Source organism: Myripristis murdjan, chromosome 24 (genome assembly GCF_902150065.1).
Source record: "Myripristis murdjan chromosome 24, fMyrMur1.1, whole genome shotgun sequence".
Taxonomy (NCBI): domain Eukaryota; kingdom Metazoa; phylum Chordata; class Actinopteri; order Holocentriformes; family Holocentridae; genus Myripristis; species Myripristis murdjan.
Window position 1 is genome coordinate 9,224,360 of NC_044003.1, and position 7,131 is coordinate 9,231,490.

The 7,131-nt window shown below is 39.5% G+C and overlaps 1 long non-coding RNA gene across 1 annotated transcript; it reads right to left on the reverse strand.

Moving 5' to 3' along the window:
* Positions 1–2,245: 2,245 nt before the first annotated feature.
* Positions 2,246–6,429, reverse strand: LOC115356443 (uncharacterized). The gene is made up of 5 exons (XR_003927967.1): positions 6,380–6,429; positions 3,914–3,973; positions 3,041–3,114; positions 2,611–2,654; positions 2,246–2,483 (listed from the first exon to the last, which is right to left on the reverse strand). It is a non-coding gene; the product is annotated as an uncharacterized LOC115356443 (long non-coding RNA).
* Positions 6,430–7,131: the final 702 nt, after the last annotated feature.

Below are 7,131 nucleotides of genomic sequence, written 5' to 3' on the forward strand. Positions count from 1 at the left end.
TTTATACTGTATATTTCAGAATGTTATTCACTGTTACAATTTGGTTGAATTGAGAGTGAACCTTTAAGGAAGATGGCACTAAATCTAATACTGGCTGCTATCACAGTGCCAACACAGGAAACTTAACATAACTATGTTGAGAAAAAAAAATAAATAAAAGTGTTTCAAAACATGCTGACTAATTCTTGCTTAAGTGTACTTCTTGAAAATAAAATCTTTGCCCATTTGACTTTTTTCCAGTTGCATTGTAGCCCAGTTGTATAGCTTACAAAAGAAGACCTAAATAACAAAAATAAGCACATGTTTTTTCATCATTACCCCATTGCACAACTTTGCTCTTGGTTTAATAAGTAACACTAGACAGCTGGTATTTTTCTCTAATTCTAGTATTATGTTACCTTATTTGACCCTATATAACCCTCTCTCTCTCTCTCTCTCTCTCTCTCTCTCTCTCTCTCTCTCTCTCTCTCTCTCTCTCTCTCTCTCTCTCTCTCTCTCTCTCTCTCTCTCTCTCTCCTCTCTCTCTCTCTCTCTCTCTCTCTCTCTCTCTCTCACCCCCCCCTCCTCTCGCTAATGAGAGATATGCGACTAACCAATAGGTTACGATTAGCTAAGACAGCCTAATATTTACGACCGTACTAGTTCCTGTAGCTGTGGCGCTGATAATTGCGGACTTTTGCTAACCGCGGGTACCGGAAACATAATGAGTGTCACGCTGCTTGTGGTGGTTCTAAAAAATCACCTGGAAAAAGTCAACATCTCTACGTTTATTTGGCATACATCATCTATATGCAATGCAATTAAAAGTTCGGCTTTGCTACGTATTTGAAATAATGAGCAGAAATATTTTATAGAACCCTATCTCAAACCCTCCTTTGAAAAACAGAAAAACTACAAATATGGCGGCTTTCTCCTTACATGCACAGCGCGCGACATAGCTTGGCTCATGGGAATTGTAGTTTAAAAACATTTTGCGTATTTCCTAGGATCTGAAGTTGTAAATAATCATTTGAAAGTACACTGAGGGGTTTTAGGGGATGACAAACACAGTGGTGTAACCAGAAATGTAATATGTATTTTGAAAATGGGTGAAAATCTATTTTTACCAAATTTGATAGCGCCCCCAATTGGTGACTGTACCCACATGGACTTACTCACACAGTTTAGGTCAAGAGCTTTCTATAACAGTTGGCCTCATGTCTGTAGCCGCTGTTATTGCTGAATAACAGTGCTGCAAAGATGCACTGAGGTCAGAGTTCAAAGCTCAATATTTCAAAGGAGGAAGCTGTTACAATCTTCAAACTGACATATGTTACTCTCCAGGTTGAGACAATTCCAACGATGTATTTGGCTTAGTCCTATGACAAAATTCTAATTTTCACATTTCATGGTCACAGCCTTGGCCCAGGCTTACGTTCAGTTGGGCCTTTTGTCTTTTGGGTCAAAGTATGAACAAAAATCATTGCAGTTAATCATATAGTGACATAATCTTTTAAGGTAATCAGAGTTTACTAATTTACAACCACACTAGTAGTTTTGGCTAACTTAAAAGCTTATTTTCTTGGAGCAATGCTAAAATAGGCTTACATCTTGTTAGGGTTAGGGTTAGGGTTAGGGTTAAGCCCATAGACTGTGGTTATGCACTGTATAATAGCCTGAATGATAGACAGGATGGTATTATGTGAAGTGACTTATTTTGGTCACATATTCAAGTTTACATGGAGAAGCAGCGTTTATTTTTCATGCTCCACATATCTGGAACAAACTCCCAGAAAACTGTAGATCTGCTGCGACTCTCAGTTCTTTTAAATCACAGCTGAAGACTTTTCTGTTTGCCGCTGCCTTCCATTAGACCACATTAAGGGTTCATATTTTGCACTGCACTGTAAATTTTAATGTCCTGTTCTATCTTATTCTCCTTATAGCTTCTTTTTATTCATTGTTTTTATGTATGTTTTCTTGTGTTGCTTTTATATTGTTTTAATGCCTTTATGCTCTATGTAAAGCACTTTGAATTGCCTTATCGCTGAAATGTGCTATACAAATAAACCTGCCTTGCCTTTACCTGTTGGCCTGCTCATCAGGTGGTGACCCTTCCAGCGATACTAAAGGTTGAGTTTCTTTATTTGAGGTTCTTTATTTCAAAGCGTTGTGTGAGTGGTGGCCTACATGTCAGACATCGAAAAATGCTTAGCTACATTATTCAATAAATATTTTGTGTTATTAAATCAGAAACAAGTTCACTTTTCAAGGTTTTATTGCAACAGGTAAAGTAAAAACCAGCATAACAAAAACAGATCACTACATGACAATATTTACAGTGCCCAAAAAACAAACAAACAAGAAGAACACTGTAAAATACAAAGTGCAAAATGAAATACAGCAACAAATGGAAATGAAATCATGTGAACAGCTGCTAATTTGCCGCAAAAACCTAGCAAGTTTCACTATCCGGCACCCACTGCAAAGGCCACTTCTTTCCACTGTAAGACAAAAAGGAAAAAAAAATGGGTTATGCAAATAAAATCTATATATATTAAGACACTCTATATTGAAAACATGTAATACGTACTCATTACTTTATATTCATTGAAAAAAGGTCATACACACCAGATTTTGCATGGCTCCCACTCCACATACTTCATTTTTTGACCCTAAAAAAAAAAAAAAAAAAAAAAAAAGAATATTTTCGGTTTACTCCACGTGGTAACAGTTACTCCACTCTATTAAATACTCTTGTGATTCAGCAAAATCAATCAAAATGAGGTTCCACAGTTTTAACCTGGAATCATGTATTGCCAGCTGAAACACTGAATATTGAATTTATGATTATACTGAATTGTTGGTATATTAATATGGCATGTCAAGCTCTTGCCGTTGATAAGCACCTTAACATCCTGTATCCAATCAAATCAATACTTGAACTGCAAAATAAAATTTCATTGACAGAAAAATTTTAATTTGCATTCCTTTTTAATATTGAATGAGCTGAATTGGGTAGAAGGAGGAAATGGGTGTAGTGCTTATTATTATATCTAACCTTGATGACTCGGGTTTTGGCAACCCTCTTCACTGGGTAAAAATCCCCGCTCCCTGTCAGTGTGTGTGGGTATTCTGAAAGGAAAAAAAAATGACATAGCTTTACAATGCACTAAGTAAAACTTTTATATGATGGCAAGAGGTTACTGTGATAGCATGGGTTATACGTTTTTTTTCTTTGTGTTTAATACTGTTACAGAAGTTGTATGGCACAATGGTAAGTTACTGTAATCAACAAAGTATGGGGTTGGGCAATAAAATAAATATGACTGATGTATTTATTGTTGTCAAAAACAAAAAACGACAGGACAGCTTATCTTGTGTGATACTGCTGCGCCTGTGTGTGGGGTCAAGCGCACACTTGTGCAGGAAGACTGCAGAGGCTTAAACCCGTTGGCAATATCACTATCCTTTCCTACATTTCCAACTTTCTGCAAACTTGATCTATTTCACAAGTGTGCATTGGACCCCACATAAAGGTGCAGAAGTACCACACAAGGTAAGCTGTCCTGTTGTATTTTTTCATTTTTGATCTTTACCTGTTTGCATCCCTGACAGCTGGAGAGTTAAGACTTTTCTAAGCTAAAGTTAGCCTACTATGCAACTTCTTGGCTGCTTGGTCCTGTCATGCAACAAACACGACTAATCTGGTGTTGGAGTTCAACACGACACATACTGAAAACAGTGGAAACACCTAAATCTTCTCCAAATGCTCTGTCATACAAAAGCAAACAATTAATCTTCCCATACAGTAGGTTGCTAAACACATCACATCTTGATTGCCCAAACCTAACCAAATAAAAAAACAGTATCCATGAGAACTCATCAATTAGTGTCAATCAGATGTATGGATTTACACAATATATCAACACACCTTTCCTTTTCTGTCGCAGTACTGCACTGGTAACTGGACAGCCTCCTTCCACATTTTCATCTGTTAAATAAGGGAAAAAACATTTAGAAGATATCCAAAAAGTGTAAACATGTATCTAGAAAATCACATTAACGATATTATTTGCAGATAAAATTAATTTCTCATTTGGCATTGCACTTTTCTAGTATGGGAGGAGGGAGGGTGGGGGGTCAGCTCTAGGGACAGTGGAGTTTCACAGTAAAGGGGGGAGAGAGGGAATGACATGCAGCAAATCACCTGAGGCTGGATTCAAGCCCTGATCACTGTGGTTTAGGCCTAAGCCATGTGGTATGTGCTCTACCAGTTGAACTACCGGAACGCACCTGAGATTTTGCTTTTAATTATGGACCAAATTTTTCCAGTTGGATAATAGATGTTTGGGAAATTTGAAATATGATTTCACCATGAAGGCATGGGAATAAAACTGTCTTCATCAAGAATTCACAAAAACACATGGTAAGTACTCTTTAAAGTATGACAGGCTCTGATGTAAGCAGGCTAATGAATAAATTTCAATCTGCTGAATGACTTGTACAGTCACAATGAAGTACCGGTGATCACAATGGAAAATAGACAGGTGACAATGCAAAACGACTCTAACAGTATTGTGCTGTACATTTATATGCATCTGTTTAGCGTCGCCCTGGTGGCTCACTTGGTGGAGCGCTTGCGGCATGGCTTGGGCCTGGGCTGCGGCCACCCTGGTTTGGGGCCGAACTTGGGCTCTTTGCTGCATGCAAAGAGCCCAAGGCATAAGTCATCTTTTATCAGCCCCACCTGACGCTGTGATCCGCTCACTCTGAAAAGATAATCACGCAATGACTGAGAAAGATATGAAATATAATAGTGGTATAGAATAAAATAGTATAGTAGTAGTATAGTATAACAGAATAATAGTATAAAATCTGAAAGGGCATGCTAAGGGTATGTGTAAAACGTTAACTTGTGTTTTTGCTGGAGCGTAAAAACACTAGGGGGTTAAATAGGGTGACATATAGGCTACAGTGATGCAATTTTTCCTAGGGACTTGTGCAATTGAGCAATGTGCAATTTCAGGGTGCACTTTAATTTGATATGATGGGTTCTGGTGCAATATGCATGTTTATGATCCAGAATTCTGTGCAAATTACCTAAGGGACCTATGCAATCAAGCAATGTGCAATTTCACTATGTACTTTACATTTACATGCTGGGTGTCTGTGCAATATACATGTTTCTGATTCTGTGCAATATACCCGAGGAATCGTGTAATAACTTATAAATTCACTACACTATTCACTATTCACTATTCACAACTGCACTTCACTTTACTGTTGAGGTCTGCCCCCTGGTTGCTACACCCCTGCTCCTACTCTTGTGCTTTGTTTTTGGTGTCTTATGTCTTAGCGATAAGCCCTCAGTTCATTACAACAAGGGCTGGCAACTAATATTCTGAAGACCATTAAAACAAGTGGAAAATTACGAGCTTGCAACAAACGCAGTGAACGTTGTTTTTGCGGATTGTCCGTATCCTAGCAACCAAAGCGTCTCAGCTGAAAGGCGCTGCGCCTTCAAAGCGCTCTCACGCGCTCACAGCTGGGCTTTCGGAGAAGCGCCTAGCTTTTGGAGCTGGGACAAGAGGCTTTGGTGGACACCGCCCCCGAACATGCACTGTTTATCTCTGGATATTCAGAGATAAAGACAAAGACAAACATTCATTTCTCCATCGCGGATGCTGATGCTGTTGCATCCCGGTACAGGCAGGATGTGACGTTTGGTCTTTGCGGTGTTTGTCCCGCCCGTCCCGCCCGTCCCGCCCTTCCTCCACTGCGATTGGACGCCTGAGTAAAGGTGACATTGACGAGCGCTACCTAAAGTTTAACATTTAAACCTGGCGACCAGAAGCTAGGCTTCAGTTAAGCTTCATAGCATTTATATACCGTCATTGTGCCATTTGGAGAATTATTTGGCCCTACTTTGCCAGTAATGACAATTCTTCAAATACTGGCCTCAGTAACAAAGCTCCACAGTCCACCAAGCCACATTAAGGTTTTCTAAATGCCCCGTGCCCTACCTGAGCTGCGCTAGAATGATAAAAACACAACCCGACATTTGGAAAAAAAAAATGCTTCTTATATCAATGGCCTGACTCCGGTGGGTTTTGGAGTATCCCGTCGGCTCAAAAGACTGATCTGACTACAATATGACCAACTCAGCAACATTAAATTTAAGCTAGCTCTCAGCTCACGTTAGCTGTAAAGCTAAATGCTAACGGAGCAAAGTTAAATTTCTCCTTTGATTTCATCAAACGTCGATCACCTGCGGTTCTGCACTGACAAATAAAATGTAATTAACATGATTACACCCCAAGGGGACCTAAAAGTTGTTTAACAAAAAACATTACTAGTTTAAAAAATACATTTCATAGGTCATGCATCTGTATCTTACCTTGCGCTGAAGCGGGATGGAGTCAACTAAATGCTTCCAGCAGCTGTCCGCGGTACAGAGAAATTTGTCGCCCCCTGCTGGTAGTACACTCTCATAGAGGCGTGTCGGTTACACGATTTAGAAAGGAACACCGTGACATTGATACGCTACAAAAAGTGGCACACCGTGTGAATTACACGCTTGGCCATGATACTGGGTTGGATGAGGAGTATGAAGCAGGATTACATGTTACTCCTTAATTACAGGCACTTATTGTGCCAATAACGTTGAGTCACCCTTTTCATCATAGCAAAAATGAATTATGGGTTGTTGGAAAAGTACTGATTTTCAATAGACAATTCTCAGTTTCTTTCTCCTGCACTTTGTTTTGCTATGAAAGTAAATCAATTTATGCCCAACATATAGGTGAAACTGTACACAGTTTGCCTGGTTACCTTTACACGGGCAAATATTGCAATAAAGTGGTCCAACTTACCGGGACAAAATACGCCGAGCTGTATAATATTTATCAAGAGTGAAAAATTCACCGTGATGTTTAAGAACCGGAGCGCTGCATGTGGTTGTCCAAGCCTTCAAAATTCCATCAGTCTCCTCCATTGTTCAGAGCCCCTCGTGTTGGGTTTCTTTTTAATATGCCAATGAAATCTGGGTGATTCAATTCAGACGCGGCCTCATGCCGAGGCTGTGGTGAAGACCAGGGGGTGCTTTAATAGTTTCTGACAGGGAAATCAAAGATCAAGATGGAGTGCTGT